Source organism: Euprymna scolopes, chromosome 2 (assembly GCF_053919585.1).
Source record: "Euprymna scolopes isolate OS-2025 chromosome 2, ASM5391958v1, whole genome shotgun sequence".
Classification (NCBI taxonomy): domain Eukaryota; kingdom Metazoa; phylum Mollusca; class Cephalopoda; order Sepiida; family Sepiolidae; genus Euprymna; species Euprymna scolopes.
In genome coordinates this window covers 4,957,471-4,981,278 of record NC_136483.1, presented here as the reverse complement: position 1 = coordinate 4,981,278, position 23,808 = coordinate 4,957,471, and the positions used below count along the sequence as shown (strand labels likewise).

Below are 23,808 nucleotides of genomic sequence, written 5' to 3'. Positions count from 1 at the left end.
TTCCGTCTTTCCGTAAGGATAGTTTGCCTTACATCCAAAATAGTAATATTGTATATCAGTTTAGATGCCAGTGCGATGCTGGTTATGTTGGGCGAACATCCTTGCACCTTTTGACTCGTATAAACCAGCATGTTCCATCGAAGATCAGACAAGGGAGGATGGGGTCTGGTGGTCTCCCTCCTTCTGCAGCCTTGGACTCTGCTATTGGCCAGCATTTGGTTGACAACCCGTGCTGAGCCGATAGATATAAAATAGAATGGTTCGAGGTGCTACATAGAGCGGACTCCAAAAACCATTTAAAGATTTTGGAGTCTGTCTTTATCGCGGTGCGTCAACCTTCTTTGTGCCGGCAAAAAGAAACATCAAACGCATTGTTTCTCTTTGGGGAACTTTGAATCTTTTCTCCCGCTTTTTTTTTTCCTCCTTCGTTGTGCCAATATTTTAATCGTTTTTAAACGTTAATAAATTTATTTTAGTGTCCCCGCACTTTTGGCACATTTAATAAGTTCCCCATTAGAACTCTTTATTTTTCGACACAATATTATTTTGTTTGCTATCGATTTTCTCCTGACGAGATGATAGCCGAAACAGCTCTCGAGAAACTTCCGCCTATTATTTTTAAAACTATATATAAATTCTGTACCTCCAAACATATATATATATATATATATATATATATTCAGTAAGATGATTGATAATTTATAATTAAAAATTAAAAATTGGTTTCATAAGAAGGAACACAACAAAGCCAATATATATATATATATATATATATATATATATATATATATATATATACTCGAGTTTTTTTTAATATTTAAAAGTAATGGACTAATGAATTCAACGAGGTTGTTAGATAGTGCTCAATAAAAAGAGCTGATAATACTTATTTATTGTTATATAAACATGCTCACATCCCGCTGCTACAAATAGCCACTTGTTTCAATCAAACAACAGATATCATCAGGCAGCGACTTGACTATTCAAAAGTTCAATGAATAATGGATTTTTATTTTAGGTAGGAACTCTTTAAAAGTTGGAGTTAAAAAACTTAAAACAAAGAACTTTAATTATAAGATGTAAAGAGGGAGGGGAAATTTAGATAAAGTTAAAAGATTATAATGGAGAGAGAGTGATTAAAAAAAGAAATAGAGAAAGAAAATAAATAGAGAAAGAAAATAGAGAGAAAAAATATATATATAATATGGAGAGGAAAAGAAAAAAGATATAAATGGTTATTATAAAGAGAATAAGGACTAGAAGGGAAAAGAAAGAATGATGAGATCTAGTTAAAGAGAGAAAGAGAGAAAGTAAGAATTTGACAGTATATAGAAAAAGAAAAAGATCTGCGTGTCAACCAATTTATGAACAATTATACAATTCAGTAATGAGACATTATTACAAATACAAACAGAAAATACAATCTAAGCGTTAGAAATGAACATGTCAAAAAAGACAGCCAATGTATCCAACCAACATATTTATCATCTCACATACGTCCACGAGTAATATCAACGCAGTTCAAACATACGTCTACAATTAATTAAGCCCTTTATACTAAATGATATAAGCTTAAAGTTTTCGCGTTTTTATTAAATAAATATATAAATAAAAGAAAATAATAATGATAAAACAATATTAAAATTATTATTATTATTAATAATAATAATAATAGTAATAATAAAAATAATAGTAATAAAAAAAAGAATAAAATTAATATTTATTATCTTTTTAATATAACATATTTAGCCATAAGAGGGGATTAAATAAATTAAATAGGACTAATAATTATAAATAATAATCTACTAATATTTATGTTCGCAGTCTTTTTTGACATGTTCATTTCTAATGCTTAGATTGTATTTTCTGTTTGTATTTGTAATAACGTCTCATTACTGAATTGTATAATTGTTCATAAATTGGTTGACACGCAGATCTTTTTCTTTTTCTATATACTGTCAAATTCTTACTTTCTCTCTTTCTCTCTTTCTCTCTTTAACTAGATCTCATCATTCTTTCCTTTCCCTTCTAGTCCTTATTCTCTTTATAATAACCATTTATATCTTTTTTCTTTTCCTCTCCATATTATATATATATTTTTCTCTCTATTTTCTTTCTCTATTTATTTTCTTTCTCTATTTCTTTTTTTAATCACTCTCTCTCCATTATAATCTTTTAACTTTATTTAAATTGCCCCTCCCTCTTTACATCTTATAATTAAAGTTCTGTGTTTTAAGTTTTTTAACTCCAACTTTTAAAGAGTTCCTACCTAAAATAAAAATCCATTATTCATTGAACTTTTGAGTAGTCAAGTCGCTGCCTGATGATATCTGTTGTTTGATTGAAACAAGTGGCTATTTGTAGCAGCGGGATGTGAGCATGTTCATATAACAATAAATAAGTATATATATATATATATATATATATATATATATATATATATATATATATATATATATATATATATATATATATATATATATACCGATGGAATGTGTCTATTAACTACACTCTTTAGAGAAAATGTGTTCTAAACTGGAACGATTCAATTCATCACAAAACTGAACAAAAAAACAAACAAACAAACAAACAACAATTACCTATACCTGGTTCTGGAATTTCAAGTGAAATAATATAACTACCTACAGTTATAAACTAGTGCGAAGGTTTTGGCACGAAGCAAAAAAAAAAAACAAAAAAAAAAAAAACAGTTTTCGAAAAAGATTTTTTTTTATCTATCGCAGCCAGGATGACCTTATAGAGACAATGGACCGAGCAGTTGGCGAAAAGCCTTTGAACTTTTCCTAACTCATCGCCAAATCAAATCACGCTTGAGAATTGACGACATCTATTAAAGGTCCACTGCTAAATCGAACATAATGGAATCGCCTGATTTATATGCCAGGCATGCTCCCCTCCGGATGGTACCCGTTCATATAAAGAAGTTCTGTTTTTTTTTTCTTTTTCGCATAAAAGAAGTCGTTTAGAATCAATTCTCTCCATTATTCCTCTCCTTTGACGCAAAGAGAGGCCATCATTGTAAGTTCGATTTGTCAATTTAAAATCAAAAATCAACTCGAAGAGTTGCGGCTAGTGCTATTGCCAGTGCTTCACTGTGCTAACAGAAGGTAAGTCGTTTTTACCTGAAATTAAACGGATTTGAAAACGTTCCATCAATATTTACGCGTCGTTAACACCTTTAATCTTAGTATCACCGTTTCAAATATCGTGGGGTCTGCATTCGCGCTGAACATCTATAAAACAGGAAGGAATTTAAATCTTTCTTTTATATCAAAACAATAAAAATAGTGATAGAACGTTCCTGGCTGTGAGTACAAGTACACAGAATAAGTCATTTATTCCTGGGCAATGCCAGATGTGCATACTAATCGTATATATTTGTGTTCAGGGACGCATGCTTTCTAGTATATAGCAATAAAGAAGTTTCAGCTAGATTTTGCATGAATCTCAAGTTAAACAAGGTTAAGCTTGGCCAGTACTACGATGAGTGACTATTTAGGAATAACAGGTGATTAAACTTGGAAATTGAAACTACCTGTTCATTTACTTTCTCGCCGACCGTGCGTAAAATAATCAGTTTCAAAGCAGCGGGTCGGCAACTTTCTTCTTCATTTTATCCCAGCATATCTTTTGGTTATTCTGTGTCCCATCTTACCAATAATGAGTTAAGTGAAGTAGTGTTCAATATTGCGCAATTCTTGCTTCATTATAAACCCTTTATGGCGCAAATACCCTCTTAAATAATATCTAATGATGTATATATATATATATATATATATATACACGCAAACGCGCGCATACACACACACACACACACACACACACACACACACACACACACACACACACACACACATATATATATATATATATATATATATATTTAGCCAGTAGAGTTTAGTTTCCTAGAAGTACATCCAATGAAACAACACGTGTCTACCAAAGAGTGCTCAATGAGTAAACAGAGTAGGTATATGAAATTTATTTATACAAACATTGATGGCTACATATGTGCATACATGTTTCTGTAATCACCCGCGTTGGGGGATTACGTCTTCAGGCCAAGAGTTCTCGACGATAATTCTTGGCCCGAAGACGTAATCCCCCAACGCGGGTGATTACAGAAACATGTATGCACATATGTAGCCATCAATGTTTGTATAAATAAATTTCATATATATATATATATATATATATATATATATATATATATATATATATATATATATATATAACTACTTCATTTACTCACATAAAATTAATATACGAAAGTATAAATTTATGCGAAAACTTTAAGTATTTACTTCAAAAGTGCTCAATACGTAGGTAGAGCTAGTTAGGTAGTTATAAAAAGTATATGGCGATTAAGCTACACTGAATATTCTGCGTTTCATCCACTCTATGATTCTTCAGGCTATTGAAATCTCAATAGAAGGTGCGTGTATAAAAAGGGCAGACAACCACAAAATTCGCGCATAAGCCTGAAGAATCCTAGAGTGGATGAAACGCAGAATATTCAGTGTAGCTTAATCGCCATATATATTTTATAACTAACTAACTAACTAACTAACTATATATATATATATATATATATATATATATATATATATATATATATATATATAAACATAAAGTTAGGACTACATCGGTACTGTAGGTTTCAAATCCAATCAAGAGGGACATACAGTTGGTTTTCTATGTCGGACTCTCATCATTTTCTGTTTAAGTCTGTCTAAATATAACCTAAAGCATAAACAGAGGCTGATGAGAGTTCAACATAAGAAATCAACTAAAGGCCCCGTTTGGATTTGAGATCAACGGCATCGATGATGTACTGATCTTCTGTAATAAATATATAAATAAATATTACACTTTTATTTTTTAGATTTCTTAATTATTGAGCACTCCAATAATTATTTATATAGCAAATTTAGTTACAAATTACGGAGTTAAAAAATAATTTCATTAGTATCATCGAGCGATCTTCCAAGTAGCAGGGCAGGGGTAATTATTTTAGTACGGGTCAAATGTTGTTGAATGATCGCTTTCGATCTTCGCGATCGTTATTAGGTGAGGTATGTCGTTGTTTATTAAAAAATATTGCCGGGGGGGGGGGTCAGTCGTAAAATACGCTTAAATATGATATTTTAATTCGTCCAGATTTCGTATATATTATTATAGAGTCATGATTTCAAAAGTTAAAAAAAAAAAAGCATTTGTGTGTTATCAGTTGGAATTGAAACCGAAAACAACACTGTATCATTCAAAGCTGGTGACGTTACCACTGTACCAATGTTAACACGCATATGGACTGATTTAAAATAAACTAAGATTAATGTACAAAATGTATAAAGAGTTTTCATTTTTTACCCCTTTTTTACTCTTTAAAAACTATTTTAACCGGCTAAAGACCCATAAAAGAATGGCCCATAATAAATCCAATCATTTGAGGCTCATAGCGTCTCTCTGCGACTTTTAGTTTCGGAAGAGATAGAGTTTGAAAATATGGAGACAAACAGACAGACAGACAAACATAGTGAGTTTTATAAATTAGATTTAATCTATTCATTTTGAATTTTGATTGGACGATAAAAACGAGTGGTTATTGTTATTAAGTTTTATTAATTTAATTAGTTTTATCTTTTTTTATTAATTAATTGTTGAAGACGTTTATAATGTAATTGCACATGTTAAACGCAATTTTGTTCGTGTTGATTTTAATGTCGATTGCTCCGAGGATTTTTAATTATTTGTTGCAATTATTTTTGTTTATAATTTTGGCGTGGAACGTTGTTGCATGTGATTATGTGACATTTCATTGTATTTATCTATATAGCTGTAAAAGTGAGAATGTGTGTGTGAGGATACTTCTCAACCTATATACTCAACGAATTTTAGATCTACAGACTTGAAATTTGGTATATAGGATATCTAGGCATGTGGAAAACTTTAATCTGTTTTCATTCGGAAAAAGGGCTGCTAAGGAGTAAAAATTGAAAAATTGGTACGTGGTACTCATCGGATTATTATCTATTTATTAACTGTTTCACGAATGCGCATGCGTGAATAGTTCACATTACAGTTTACTTATGTTAAGAATAAGTAGTTTGAAAACACCTTTTAAAGTCGTGTCACACTGGTCTAATGGTTATCGTACTTAACTCACTGCCTTTAGTTTATGATCTCAGCTTCTTTATTTTTTACTTACAAACGGTTTAGAAAAAAAACCCCATAATACTCGCATACACACGTCTCAGTTTCTTTACGTTTTTTTTTACTTCATTTTTTAAAGGTATTCAACGTTACAATTAATACCGGGCAACGCCGGGTACATCCGCTAGTATGATATAAAGAACATGTTGTAATTCGTATTATTATTGTTATTATTATGGTGTTTTCATCTTGAGTGTTATTTTCACAACGTTTCGGTTAATGTAACCTCTGATCTTCAAGTGTAACTTATCAAACTCGGGAATGTTTCGGTAAAACTCGGGAATCTGCACGGAATTTCGAACGGAACCCTTTAGTTACGTCAAGGGAGTATCACGCTCTAATTCCATCAGCCATGACTAGATAGAGGTCTTAAGTAATTTGTAATTGTATTTTTCGATCGCCCACACTGAGGAGTGAACCGTCAACCTTCAGGAGAATATTACTCTTTACAAATGATTTTTCCAAGTATTCTAACCACTGTGCCACGGGCCCTTGTGCAGATTCCCGAGTTTTACAGAAACATTCCCAAGTTCGGCAAGGTACATCTGAATAAGTTCGAAAGTTATATCGTCCTAAACGTTGTGAAAATAACACTCAAAATTAGATCAGCAGTCCGAAGAATCCAAAAAAATACGAATAACCAAAAATTCAGAAACATAATATGTTGCAGTTGCATGCGCGGTGCATTCCTTAAATAGATTGAACGCATAAAATGCCTTTGTCCGCGTTCTTGCTAGACGTTTAACATTTGGTTTAGCTAATCATTCGATTTTTTTAAATTCCGTTTTCACCCCCAAACAAAACATAATGCCACTTTGATGTAGGGGACTACTATCAGAGACATAAGTTGGAAGGATACTATGCAGGGAGTTGAGCATCAAGATGTCTGTTCACACTAGATTTAAACTTCCGCATGCCAGTACAATTGGGGAAGCAGGAACCCGGAAGGGAATTCCAAAGTCTAGCAGTTCTGGAGAAGAAACTATTTGAGGTACGGGATACTTTCAGGCGTAAGTAACTTTCTAGCACCTTCTTCGCAGCAGTCTTGGTAATGCTCTCGATGTATCTGTTCCAACTCATGTTCCCTGTGAGCCTTAAGCCGAGGAGTTTGAACGAAGTATTTCCAGGTAATGCATCTAAAACGTTATTAAATCTATCCATTTTATTTGCTTTAACTTGCTTATTTTGCTTGTAAATGTCGTGTAGTTGTTTTTATATTAAATATGAAAAATGTTTTTGTTGTTATTTTTATGTGTATAGAGCAGATATGAAGTTTCATTTGTTGGTCTACAATTTCATTTGAGACATTGTTGGTTATTAGGGTTTGTTCAACGTTACTGTGTTCTTTATAAAATACGGTGCGTGATGAAGAAATGTTGTATGCACAATGGCTAATGCTATTTTCTATTTGAGTAACATTCGTTATGAATAGTAGAAGTTTAGAGTTATTATTTTGTTTTGTTTTGATGTTATGCATTTAGATGAATCTATTAATTTCCAGAAGAATAGTATTTTGTTGTTGATGTTTAATTAATGAATAAATTTTCAAACGGGGTGTTATTTTAGTGTTTGCTTGACATAATTTTATATGATTTTATTTTTATGAAGATGTCATTCAATTATACAGCGTATATAGTGATCTTGACATTAGTACGGTGAATATTTTATTTTGATGTGAACCATATAGTATTCGAAAAAAAAAAGTGGGGTCGATTGATACGCCGACATAGTTTGGATAGGATCAACATTAGTTTCACCTTTATTTCCGAATACTACATGGTCCACATCAAAAATAGAATATGCACCAAAATAATGTGTACGTCAGATAATTGGATGATATGTTCATAACAAAAGAATCACATAAAAAAGCGCTAGAAAACTATCTCGTTTTAAAATTAAAAAAACAACAACAGCAAACTGCTAATAAATACATACTATTAACATAATAAAACTACAAATAATAACTTTAACCTCCTAAATGTTTACAACGAATGTCGCTCAAATAGAAAGTAGCATTAACAGCATTGCATTTTATAAGGAGTAACACAGATCGAACCCTAATAAACAGCAATCCAACAAATAAAATAGTAGACCAACAAATGAAACTTCATATTGACTCTATAAACACACAACATATCAATAAAAACAACACTTTTTATAGTTAATATAAACCCAAATGCACAAAAGTTACAAACAAGTTATAATAAATACACAGATGTAATAAACTTACGTAAAATGCAAGCAAAATCAAACGACATCTGCTACACCAATGTTAAACGTATAACAAAATAATGAAAAACAACAATAATGACGTCATACTAAGATACTGTATGAGTTCCTTCGTCCATTAAAGTATTCCATGACTCACAGTGCACCGGAAGTATAACATATCGGTCATGTAACTATAACTCTTTATCTTAGTGTTTCATATTGTATAATTATATGTTGCATGATCATATAGCACTTGTATGACACTAGTATAATTATACGCTACATAATCATGCATGATAAATGGAATGGTGATTCCACACCAAAATAATATACAAAAATAACAGAACTAAAACCGTTCCAAGCAATTTATCTATATATCTATAAAAGTGAACGTGTCTGTCTGTGTGTCTGTGTGTCTGTGTACATTTCCCTACGCAATAACTCTGTCAATTTTTAGTCTATAGACTCGAAATTTGAAATACCGGGTACTGAGATTTGGGAAAATCGATGTGACGGGTGCCAGCCAGAAATTTGGCTGTTAAGGGGTCAAATTTCAACGATTTGACCTTTAAGAACTCTACCAAACTCCTCCGACAATTTTGGGTCTACACCCTTGAAATTTTAGATATAGGTTCCGTGGACATGGATCTAACGTAATAACTTGATTTGAGGCCAAAACAATAAATTTTCAGGGGTCATAATAGGGGTCAAAGTTTAAAAAATTACCCCCCTTTTTTTTTTGCTCAGCATACACCTCTAAACACCCGGGCAACGCCGGGCACCCATGCTAGTATATCTATAAAAGTGAACGTGTCTGTGTGTCTGTGTGTCTGTGTACATTTCCCTACGCAATAACTCTGTCAATGTTTAGTCTACAGACTCGAAATTTGATATACAGAGTACTGAGATTTGGGAAAATTGATGTGATCAGTTTTTGGTCAAAAATTTGTCTGTTAAGGGGTCAAAGTTCAACGATTTGACCTTTGAGAACTCTACCAAACTCCTCCGACAAGTTGGGGTCTAAACACTTGAAATTTTAGATATAGATTCCTTGGACATGGATCTAACTTAATAACTTGACTTGAGCCCAAAACTATAAATGTTAAGGGGTCATAATAGGGGTCAAAGTTTAAAAAATTGGCCGTTTTCTTTTTGCTCAACATACACCTCCAAACACCCGGGCAATGCCCGGCACCCATGCTAGTATATCTATAAAAGTGAACGTGTCTGTCTGTGTGTCTGTCTGTGTATGTGTGTACATTTCCCTACGCAATAACTCTGTCAATTTTAAGTCTACAGACTCGAAATTTGATATACATGGTACTGAGATTTGGGAAAATCTTTGTAATCCGTTTTGCAGCCAGAAATTTGTCTGTTAAGGGGTCAAAGTTCAACGATTTGACCTTTGAGAACTCTACCAAACTCCTCCGCCAATTGGGGTATAAACAATTGAAATTTTAGATATAGGTTTGTCGGGTTTGTCGGAGGCATTTACGTCGAGGAGTTACAAGGGCTTGTAGTTTGTCGGAGCATCCACCATAAATACTTGTAGAACAGGCAGAGGGATGCAACATTTCGTTGATTGGACAGGTTGAATCTAGGTGACAGTTCAGGACCTATCAAGTTGGCGACTGTCTTTTGAACCCTGTCCAGGGGCGAGAGACTAGTAGCAGATGCACCAGCCCAAATGTGACAACAGTACTCCATATATGGATGAATGGTGGTCTTGTAGAGATACAGGATACTTTCAGGCGTAAGTAACTTTCTAGCATGGTGGAGAGAACCCACCTTCGTCGCAGCGGCTTTGGCAATGCTCTCAATGTATCTATTCCAGTTCATGTTCCTTGTGAACGTTAAGCGCTGTCAGGTAGTGCATCTTTAGCCATAGCTATTGATGGTTGAGAAGGTTTCTCGTAATTATTGAAGGAAACAAGCTTAGTCTTGGCAACATTGAATGTAACTATCCATTTTTGTCCCAATTCCACTACAGATTGAAGGCCTTCCTTTTGTCTTTCTGCCATTTCCTTAGATATGCGTTCATTTGTTTTCCCCCTCGTCCCTGTTATTGAGCGTGGTGCCATCAGCAAATATATCCATCTCAGAGACAATTTTATCAGGGAGGTCATTTGTATATATATTATGAATAATAAAGGTTCAAAGATAGATCCCTGAGGTACACTCGCATTTATATCATATTGTTTAGATGTACGACCGTCGAGAACAACCTAGATTCTTCTCTTACTTAAGAAGAATTTTATTATGTTAAATATTCGTCCAGTGATACCATATGATCTGATTGTCATGAGAAGACCATCGTGACATATCCTGTCAAAAGCCAGATATATCTAGGGCTAACGATCTACCCTCATCTGCTTTGTCCAGCGTATGGTGTATACGTTCAGAGATTACAGTTAGGATATCTGTAGAACGGACTTGCCTAAATCGATATTGTTGGTCGATCAGCAATTTAGCAGCTGTAAGGTGATAAACTAGAGCTTGTTTAATTGTGGACTCAAATATTTTGGCGAAAAGTGGGAGGAGGCTAATGGAGCGATAATTTAATGGGGCAGTTCTTTCACCAGAATTTTTGTAAACAGAAGCAGTTTTCCAGCAGTCAGGAAAGCAAGATTCATTAAGGCATTTGTTGTAAAATTTTGTCATGGAGTAATTGACATTGAATTGGATTTTTTTCTGAAAGTTTAAATAAAAGTCAGTTAAATTAATAATACTTAAGTTATAGAAATGTAATTAATAATACATAAGTTATAGAAATGTAAAACTGCGCACAAACGAACATCACAGGAGACCGAGATAATCGCTAACATTTATAAAAATGTAATTGTAATGAAAATAAACAAAGAGCATTGTTACTGTCGAAGGCCACTTGAACCATAGCAGTAAGACAACATATAAAGTAGATTGTAGAAATCTAATTAGTTATTTAATCTTATATGCAATTTCGATTAATCAATAGTGTTATATTTAATGTAAACATACAAATAATACCTTTTGCCCAATTTGCACAAATCTTAATTAACCTTATGCCTATCAGCTGTGTTCCCATATTCATACTGATCGATGAATTTGTTTAGGAGTGAACCTATCCCCCCCACACACAAACATATAAATATAACTTTTTGATATTACCAATCTGCTGAACCGGCGTAAGTACTTTCTGAAATTAACTCAAGCTAAGTGCGTTTTTATAGCAAATAGCATGATAAAGTAATAAAATTGGCTAGTCAGAAGCAAATATTGACACATCAGCATGAATATTATTTTGATTTAATTTTGATAAATCTGAGCGACTTTACACATTTCCTATTTGGATTTATCGAGCTTTTACAGCTGGTTAAGATTACTTTATAAATATTAACTCTTCAATATTTATAATACAAGGTGTTTCAAAAGTCTTGGGAACATAACGATTTTTAATAACTAGTAATGTTCCCAAGACTTTTGAAACACCCTGTATACTCTAGTTTTGCCATCTTGGATTATTTTGGTAACCTTAACTGTAATTCTTACTTCATTTCATATATATATATATATATATATATATATATATATATATATATATATATATATATATATATATATATATATATATATACTGGCAGGGCGTCCGGCATTGCCCGGTTGTAAAATACGCTTAATATGATATTTTGATTAATGCAATGCAGATTTCGTATTTGTTATTATATTATATGGGACGTGATGTATAGTAATGATTTAAAAAGTAAAAAAAAAAAAAAAATAATAATAATAACTCGTGCGCCACCACCGAGAATCGAAACCAATATTCCATTATGGTGATGATCGTTTTAGACATGAACTCTCGGATGTGAATAGTCGTGATGAAGCAACTATTATCGTCTATTGTCTCAATAGTTTCAAGAATTACTCAGTCATATGCGTTCAAGACCATCCATAAGTCGGTTACTTTTCAGATGGATCTTGTATACAGTTTCCTCATGCGAATATACCATTATACTTTTCGCTAGAGAAACAGACAAAAAACCAAATGCCCTTTTAATATATAGATAACATCCACGAAGTTAGATAAAAAACAAACAAAATATCAGTATCCGCCGTTGGTTTGGACTTTAAATATTGCATTGATTCTTCAAAACAAGCCAGATGGGGTTAGGGTTAAGTTAGTGTCATTTAAAAAATTGAACCCATTAATATGAGTCTATGACAATTTCTATACAGCTGTGACTCGGAAACAAAGAACACTAACGTCAACTAAAAAAAAGATCACTAATATTAGCTTCTGCGCACATCTACACTATATATATATGTAATATATATATAATATATATATATTATATATATATATATAATATATATATAATATATATATAATATATATATATAATATATATATATAATATATATAATATATATGTAATATGTATGTAATATATATATAATATATATATATATTATATATATATATATAAATTTTATTTTTTTATTTTTTTATTACATTTTCACCCCAAACAAGGCACATTAGGGGGCTACTATCAGGGGCAGCAACTACTGGGGCACTATGTTGGGATTTGTGCAGCAAGACGTCGGTTCACGTTACACTTGAACTTTTGCATGTCAGTACAGTTGGGGAGCAGGGAATTCCAGAGTCTAGCAGTTCTGGGGAAGAAACTACTGGAGTAGAAAGATCTTATACATGTAGGGATCTCTATTGTGTGGGGTGGGATTTAGCTGCCTGTCGGGTTTGTCGAGGGTGTCTACGTCGTGGGGGCACAAGTGTCTGCAGTTCGTCAGAGCATTCGCCATTAAAATACTTGTAGAACAGGCGGAGGGATACAACATTTCGTCGATGGGACAGAGGCTGAAGCTTAGATGCCAGTTCTGGGCCTATCAGATTGGCGACTCTTTTGAACCTTGTCTAGGAGCGAGAGACTACCAGCAGATGCACCAGCCCAAATGTGACAGCAATACTCCATACATGGGCGAATGGTGGCCTTATAGAGGTACAGGATACTTTCAGGTGTCAGTAGTTTTCTAGCACGGTAGAGAGAGCCTACCTTCTTCGCAGCGGCCCTGGCAATGTTTTCAATATAATTGTTCCAACTCATGTTTCCTGTGAACGTTAGGCCATGCAGTTTGAAAGATGTACTCTCAGACAGGGAGTCACTGGCCATTGCTATTGGTGGCAGAGGAGGTTTCTTGTAATTATTGAAGGAAACCAGTTTAGTTTTGGCAGCATTGAATGTGACCATCCATTTTTGTCCCATTCCACTAGAGATTGACTCTGATGTTTTTGCCATTTCTTTAGTTATGTGTTCATTTGTTTTCCTGTCGTGCCTGTTATAGAGTGTAGTGTCATCAGCATATATACCCATCTCAGAGGCAGTTTTGTCGGGGAGGTCATTAATAAACATTAGGAACAATAGAGGTCCAAGGATAGACCCCTTAGGCACTCCCGCATTTATATCACACTGTTTAGATGTACGACCCTCGAGGACAACCTGGATTTTTCTCTTATCTAAGAAGGATTTAATTATGTTAAGTATTCTACCAGTGATACCGTATGATTTAATTTTCCTGAGGAGACTCTCATGCCATACACTGTCAAAAGCCTTAGATATATCTAGAGCTATCGCTCTGTCCTCCCCCGCTTTGTCCAGTGAATGGTATATACGTTCAGAGATTACAGTGAGGATGTCAGCTGTGGAACGGGCTTGACTAAATCCATATTGTTTGTCAGTCAGAAGTTTAGCATCTGTAAGGTGCCGGACTAGAGCATGGTTAATTATGGTCTCAAATATTTTGGCGAAAAGTGGGAGGAGGCTTATGGGGCGATAATTTGATGGGTCAGTTCTTTCGCCAGAATTCTTGAATACTGGTACCACAGGAGCAGTTTTCCAACAGGCCGGAAAGCAAGAGCCATTAAGGCATTTGTTGTAGAGTTTGGAGAGAACTGGAGCTACTTCGGCTGAGCACTTTTTTAATAGCACAGCTGGGATGAGATCAGGTCCACATGCTTTTGAAGTGTCAAGGTTTTTCATGATAGCATGTACCTGAGCAGGGGTGATTTTTAGATCGTCTAGCGTGGCGTCTTTCCACAAAGGAAAGTCAGGCAGGGGGTGGTTGGCAGGGTCCAGTGTGGAGTTGGAGGCAAACCGGCTGGCAAGCATATTAGCCTTCTCGGTTGCTGAGCAAACAACCTCGTGATTGTTGGTTAGTGGAGGAATTGTTGATTGCCCATTATTTACTACACTGTTGTAGATTTTCCAGAAGTCACGATTTCCTAATTTTTGTGCTTCGATGCGTTTTTTAGTGGTTTCCGTAAATTCTCTCTTAGCTGTCGCTATTTCTTTCTTCTAGCTTCTATATCCTTCTGTCTGTTTGAACTGGGCTTATGTCGGTTGAATCTGCGGTATACATGCTGCCTTTGAGCAATGACAGTTGCGCAAGTAGAAGTAAGCCATTGGGGAGAGTGGGGCTTGCTATAAAATTTCCGCATGGGAACATGTGCTTCAATTGCCGTTTTGAACCATTCAGTGGTCTCATTTGCGCACTGTTCAGCAGGAAGAGAAAAATATTTCCCCATGGGGCATCTCTGATAAGATCTCTGATGGCTTCCCAGTCAGCCTTTTTATAATATCTCGTTGTTTTGAGCACTGGCTCTTCACTTTTGGCTCTAGAGTTTAGGGCGATTTCGACCATTATCACTGCATGATCAGCGTTCCCGAGTGGGCTGTCAGCATTTGTTTTACACTCCTCGGAAACTGTAGTCAGAAACAGATCTAGAAGTGATACGTGTTGTTCTAGCTGGTCAAGGAAACGGGTTGGAAACGTAACATTTTGGTATAGGGAGTGAGATATAGCGAAGCTATGTGTTGTGCTGCCCGCTGCATCTGTGTGAGTAGAGAATCCAAGCCAATTTATTTGGTGAACATTAACGTCACCAAATACATGTACTTGTGCGCTAGTGTCGAGGGAGAGTGCTATGTCTATGCTGTCAGAGACTTTGTTTATTATGGTGCAGTCCTGGGTCGGGGGAGAGCAGTAGAGAAAATAAAAGTAGCTGTTGTTATGTTGTATGTTAAGTCTAAAGCACATAAAGGCTTGATCGTCCGTTTCTAGGTTTGTTTCTCTAATCAGGGGAAGGGTGTTACGAATGTCCGTGCATATGTCTGCCAGAGTCCTTACGACAGAGTTGGATATATATATATATATATATATATATATATATATATATAATATATATATATTATATATATATATATATAAAATATATATATATATATATATATAATATATATATATTATATATATATATATAAAATATATATATAAAATATATATATATATATAATATATATTATATATATAATATATATATACAATATATATAATATATATAATACATATATAATATATATATTATATATATAATATATATATATTATATATATATTTTATATACAATATATGTATATAATATATATATATTATATATATATATATTTTATATACAATATATATATATAATATATATATACAATATATATAATATATATAATATATATATATGATATATGTATATAATATATATATATTATATATATAATATATAATATATATATATTCTATATATAATATATATATAATATATATAATATATAAAATATATATAGTAATATATATAATATATATATGATATATATATATAATATATATATAGTATATATATAATATATATAATAATATATATAATATAATATGTATATGATATATATATAATATATATATAGTATATATAATATATATAATAATATATATAATATAATATATATATAATATATATAATAATACATATATAATATATATAATATATATATAACAGATATATGATATATATAATATATAATATATATATAATATATATAATATATATATATAATAGATATATATATAATATATATAATATATATAATATATATATGTATATAATATATATATAATATATATAATTTATATATATAATATATATGTATAATATATATATATAATTTATATATAATATATATAATATATATAATATATGTATTTATATGATATATATAATATATATATACAATATATATTTTATATAATATATATATAATATTTATATATATAATATATATATATATATATCTATATAATATATATATCTATAATATATATATATATATATGCAATATATTTATATAATATATATATTTAAATAATATATATATAATATATTATATATATATATAATATATATATAATATATTATATATATATATATATATATATACGGGTGGGTGATAGGCTAGCCGCACTGAAGAGCTGTGTACTACTAGACAGTCCGTCTGTTCATGACTAAATGCAAGGCGCTACCTTCTTGCGTAGAACACTCTCGTAAATGACCTTGCCTGCAGCTTTCATGGCGTTATGCGAAGCTTTTTGTTTGTTAATAAATGAACGAATCGAGAACTGTAAAAGCAGCGATCAAATGTTTAAATACACAATTGATTAAATGCTGTGTGTCAGAGGTTAGAACTTTCAGCTATCAGGCAGATGGTTGTAGGTTCGATTCCTGACTCGGGCCGAGTGCTAGTCTAGCCGCACCGAAGATCTGTGATACAGCGTAACAGTCTGTCTGTATATATATATATATATATATATATATATATATATATATATATATGCTTTGATTCTATATAAAGTAGGCTGTTGTGAATATCTCTTCATATAAAAAGTTAAGTATGTTTATATGTTTATATATATCAATCACTCCTAAATTAATTAACTGGTCATTATGACCTTCGAAACAGGCGTTTTTAAAAGGGTTGCATAATATAGGCACAGTCTCTCATTTGCAAATTCTTACATATCAGATTTGCATTAAATTTGATTTTTCAAACGGGAGCTTATGTCGATATTATTCCCTGTAAAACGCTATGTTCTCTAAAAAAACTGAAATTTCTGAAATATTCAGTAGTAGGTACTTGACTTTCAGGAAGGGCTTTCACCCGTTTTATCACCTTGCATAAAACTAAATTGAAATAAATAAAGCCCACGTTTGCGTCCATTACGTGTACCAGTTTTGTTTCCAGATTTATACTGATCGGTTAACCAGTTTAGGAGTGAATCTTGTACATACAAATATAAATATATATAAACATACCTAACTTTATATATATATATATATATATATATATATATATATATATATATATATATATATATATATATATATATAAACATACCTAACTTTATATATATATATATATATATATAAACATACCTAACTTTATATATATATATATATATATATATATATATATATAAACATACCTAACTTGTATATATATATATATATATATATATATATATATATATATATATATATATATATATATTTGAGACCATAATTAACCATGCTCCAGTCCATCATCTTACAGATGCTAAACTACTGACTGACAAACAATATGGATTTAGACAAGCCCGTTCCACAGCAGACATCCTCACTGTGATCTCTGAACGTATATACCATTCACTGGACAAAGCGGGGGAGGGCAGAGCGGTAGCTCTAGATATATCTAAGGCTTTTGACAGGGTATGGCATGAGGGTCTCCTCAGTAAAATCAGATCATACGGTATCACTGGTAGAATACTTAACATAATTAAATCCTTCTTAGATAAGAGAAAAATCCAGGTCGTCCTCGACGGTCGTACATCTAAACAATATGATATAAATGCGGGGGTACCCCAGGGTTCTATCCTTGGACCTCTATTGTTCCTGATATTCATAAATGACCTCCCCGACAACATTGCCTCTGAGATGGGTATATATGCTGATGACACTACACTCTATGGCAGACACGACAGGAAGACGAATGAACACATTTCTAAAGAAATGGCAGAAACACTAGAGGAAGACCTCCAATCTGTAGTGGAATGGGGACAAAAGTGGTTGGTCGCGTTCAATGCTGCCAAGACTAAACTAGTTTCATTCAATAATTACAAGAAACCCTCTCTACCACCCATAGCAATGGCCAACGACTCTTTATCTGAGAGTCCATCTTTCAAACTCCTTGGCCTAACGTTCACAGGAAACATGAGTTGGAACAATTACATTGAAGGCATTGCCAGGGCCGCTGCAAGAAAGGTGGGCTCTCTCTACCGTGCTAGAAAACTACTAACACCCGAAAGTATCCTGTACCTCTATAAGGCCACCATTCGCCCATGTATGGAGTATTGCTGCCACATCTGGGCTGGTGCATCTGCTACTAGTCTCTCGCTCCTTGACAAGGTTCAAAAGAGAGTCGCAAACCTGATAGGCCCTGAACTGGCATCTAAGCTTCAGCCTCTGTCCCATCGACGAAATGTTGCATCCCTCTGCCTTTTCTACAAGTATTTTAGTGGTGAATGCTCTGACGAACTGCAATCACTTGTGCCCCCACGACGTGAGCACCCTCGACAAACCCGACAGGCTGCTAAATCCCACCCCCACACTGTAGAGATCCCTAGATGTAAAAGATCTTTTTACTCCAATAGTTTCTTCCCCAGAACCGCTAGACTCTGGAATTCCATTCCAGGTCCCTGCTTCCCCAACAGTACTGACGTGCAGAAGTTCAAGTGTAACGTGAACCGACACCTTGCTGCCCAAATCCCTACATAGTACCCCAGTAGTTGTTGCCCCTGATAGTAGCCCCCTACACCAAAGTGGCAATATGCCTTGTTTGGGGTGAAAATGTAATAAAATATATATATATATATATATATATATATATATATATATATATATAAAACATACCCAACTTGGTATATATATATGTGTATAAACATACCTAACTTGGTATGTATATATATATATATATATATATATAATATACTAGCAGGGCGTCATTGACCGGTTGCAAAATACGCTTAAATCTAAAATATTATATTTTGATTAATGCAAATTTCGTATTTATTATATTTTATTGGACCCAATATATAATAATGATTTAAAAAAATTACAAAAAATGATTCGTGCGCCACCACCCAGAATCAAAATCCAAACGTTTAGCTTATGATTTATTTTTTGCCTCTGACGTTAATGACTGAGCTATGAAAACATGTTTACTGCAAGGCTAAAAATTAGAATATTAACAAATAGCTACTGCGTTATGCATGCATATTCGTGATTTCGTCGTTCGACCTTCACCTGAAATATTCATTTAAAAATTTTTTTTTTACACTTTTGTATTGATTTTCCCGGGCCAACCCCAAATCTAAAGTTTCGCATGGGTTCAAATACCTTATATATGAAGTTTCATGCTAGTAGACCAAAAATCTCTAGGAGAAGTTTGGTAGGCCAACTTTTTAAAATTAAAATCTATACATATACATAAATGTATATGGAAAGAGTTTTGTGTTTACTATAAACTTTTAACGCAAATATTACGCAAGTATAAATCATGTAAAATATCTGCATGAATATAATTACACGTAAAAGTTAACAAAAGATGATCATCCCATAAGAAAACCGAAAAACTTTAATTAAATTTAATTAAAATGAATGTTTAAAAGAATATACAAATTAGCTAGATTTTCCTCGGCCCATTTATAAGAAAGTTGTATTTTCTTTTTAAATAGAATTTTTTTTTTAATATGAATATCAATACACACACACACACACACACACACACACACACACACACACACACACACACACACACACACACAAATTATAAGAGTATATATATATATATATATATATATATATATATATATATATATATATATATCGGATATGTATTTCGTCGTCACCACTACTCATTAGCGTAATGACTATGACAAGATTCAAACAAAGGACCGATAAAGCTAATTAATACAGGTAATAAAGTTATCGCTAAAAATAACAACTTAAATATTACGCCCCCCCCCTATATATATATATATATATATATATATATATATATATATATATATATATATATATGGTGAGAAGCCTTGATTGGGTGGAGCATATTTGGAAGTGATATACAAACTGTCATTAGCGTATTAAGCGATGCTCTTTGTTTAAACAAATTGAGCGGAGGTATTTGGACGATGTCAGAACATCGTTAAATTCATTACTCACCCAGCAGTATATGGTGAGAAGCCTTTGACTGTCATTTGGACGGTCGGGTTTCGATCTTAGCTTGAAGCAGTTAGCTGTCTAGCCGCACTGTGAAACAGCGAAACAGTATTGTATATGGATGACTATATATATATATATATATATATATATATATATATATATATATATAATGTAGATTATTGTAAGTTTTAATAGGTTTCTATTCTCTTTTCAGATTTAAGATTATCTTCACGATCAATCCTACCATTTTCTTAGTTGAATAAATTATAGATTAACAAAAAATAAACAATATAAATGAATAAAGTAATTAGATATAAAACAAATTAATTAAAAAATAGCACAAAACGTAAGTAAAATACTACGCTAATACGTGTGGCTTTAAGGATCTAAATGAACATATGAATATTAATATAACTATAGACAAGAATTTGCTCTATCGTACGATAGGTCTAACGTTTGGCTGTTGAGCATGTGATAATATATTTTCATATCCTATCAAATGAGCATTGATTAATTCTTCAATTTGAGTAATAGTATTAGTTGAACATTTGTAAAGATCGATAATGAGTCAATATATTCGAAAATTCTGAAACGATTTTAGTTTAAATTACTTAATCCATAGTAATTAATAGGAAAATAAATAAGGGCCCAAGGGAGATAACTTAGAAAAATTAGGTCTCTTGTTTGACACCTGGCCGAATAGAATTTAAATTATAACGATCACCACAAGCTTTAAACTAACATAAGGAATATTTTATTTGAGTAACAGTCAGTTAAATTAAAGAATATCCGATTACACTTTTCAATGTGTCAGATTTTTATAAACATGGATATTCGTACATTTTTATTTTATTAAGGATAATTTTCACAACGATAAAGGTTTGTTGACAATACGTTTGTACGCCATCTTGTAATTGTTGCTGTCTTATTTAGTTTCGGATTTCTCCTTTTAATTGTTATATTATCATTTGTAAATCTAATATTATTAAACTTAGGTTTCCATCATCAATAGTTTGCCGATGGTTTAGAGTCTGAATTATTGTTCTTTTTCTTTACAAATGAAATACGTGAAACTTTAGAAATATAGTTAGGATAAAATAAAATATGGCGGCATAAATGCATTAATTTTTAAAAAAATGTTTTCAGGAATAACCTATAATAAGTAAGATTTAAAATCAAATGAAATACTCTTTCCTACTATTGAATGGCCAGATGATGCTTTTAAATGCTGCAGCCTTTGATTTTTTTTACATGGTAGTCACCACGTATCAAGGCCCGGAAACCACTCGGGGATAAGGGTTATTTCGTGTACAGTAATCAATGGGATAATATCGTAGTAATCGTTAGTAATGGAGATTTGATAAAGTGTCTTACTTTGGAAGCGGTTTATCAGAAATTTGTTTATGTTGGTCTTGAAGACATCCAAGTTGTAATCAGGTGGGAAACAGGCAAATGGAAGAAAGTTCCACAGACGTGCACTTCTAAGAAAGAAGCTTTGTTCATAGAATCTACGTTTTGAGTTAGGCACAGATAAAGAGTGGGGAAAATTATTGATAGTGGTTTCAGCTAGACGGGTGTTTCTCGTGAAATATTGGCGAGGGGGGACCAGAGATTGGAGCTCAGACGAGCACTTGCCATGGAAATAATGATAAAACAAAGACAGGCTCGCAACGTCTCTTTTGTGGGAGAGAGGTTGCAAGGAAGAAAAGAGGGCATCCCACACTAAACCACGAAGTCTATTTTGTACTCTGTCAAGGCAGGATAGGCTGCTTTTAGCAGCTCCTGCCCAGATCTGGCAGCAGTACTCCATCCTTGGATGTACTTGGCTTTTATATAGCAGTGATATATCTTCTCGAGTGGTAGAAGGATCCTACCATTTTTCCAGCGACCTTGGCAACAGACTTGATGTACGTGTTCCATTTCAGATCAGGAGTAAAGGTCAATCCCAGAAGCTTGTCAAAAGATGGTTATATGTAACTAACAAATATCTTCGACAATGCTTCCATTTACTTCAAATTTCACTCCATACTAACAAAATTTGCAGAATTTGCATATACACAGATACTTTCAACTCATCGTTAACTATACACAAGGTTCACTCTCATGTACTTATGTCATCGTTTCTGTTAACATTTCACAGGGAATATCATATCTGGTCTCTATCATCCCATCTTATTACTCAGCCGCACGCAGGGAAATGACCCACAAGTTCCTGTTAAGAGAAAACGTACGTTTACAGTTAAGTACGTTTAAAACTTTCAGCTCTCTATGTTCCATCGAAGAGTTCCGTTGTTTTACAATAGTTGTGCGCTTTTACAAACTAGGCAATAATATGAAACATGACGTCATATGTGTTTCAAACTCCCATGGATGCAAGTGTCAACGTGGAACTCTTGACCACATGATCTTAAAGTTTTATTGCGTCGATGAAAGCTTTTATGGCGCATTTAGTCATAAACACAATCGTTTAATTTCATTGATCAGTCACGCTGTAAATTTTTCTGTGCAAAATTCCACGTTGGCAGTAAATGCTTCCACAAATTTGTTCAGTTCTAATGGTCGAACAACAGTCGAAGCATTTGCTTGTGCTCTTGAAAGCGACAAGTTCAACAACCACCCGTTATACTGCCATAGCAAGAGTTCTTTCTCACATGCGTCCCTAATGCAGTTCATACTTTCTGCTTTTATTCAACGTGACACTGAAGTCGGGCTCAAGCCCTCGAAATGGTGTCGCAACTCGCCATGTTTAAAAGTACATTTCATCTGGATCAGTTAGGTTGTTTGATCATGTCGATCTCAATAAATAACCCAACAAACGTCCATCATCAACTCGGGGTTTTATATTTATGGGATTAACCTGTCCGACATCCAATTTGATTCGGTTTTCCATCGGTGATCAATACTTTCACTTCCTTTGGTTTGCAAAAGCGACACAATGGATTGTCGATCACCCTCTGTATATGTCCGGAGTGTACTAGAGCCGTGCGCTCTCTTTCGTCTACGCATACTTCAATGGACAATTCAGTGATAATATTTACCCAATTCTGTTGTACATAAACATCGTCTTCTTTCATGAAACTTCCGCATGCAATCTTTTACCATAATTAGACTCAAATCATTTATAAGAATACAAACCTCATTTTTGAAATTCAACAGAGCTGTTGAATCTGCATACTTTTTCATCGATCATGATGAACCATGTTTGGGTCGGAAACTATTCCATAGTTATG

At 33.0% G+C, this 23,808-nt stretch overlaps 1 protein-coding gene across 1 annotated transcript in view; it reads left to right on the top strand.

Moving 5' to 3' along the window:
- Positions 1–2,981: 2,981 nt before the first annotated feature.
- The window catches only part of LOC145241389 (CD109 antigen-like), a 322,627-nt gene continuing 301,800 nt past the window's right edge, over positions 2,982–23,808 (top strand). Inside the window, exon 1 of the mRNA XM_080104314.1 lies at positions 2,982–3,128. The gene's annotated coding sequence lies outside the window, so the exon portion shown is untranslated. The remainder of the gene's footprint in view (positions 3,129–23,808) is intronic.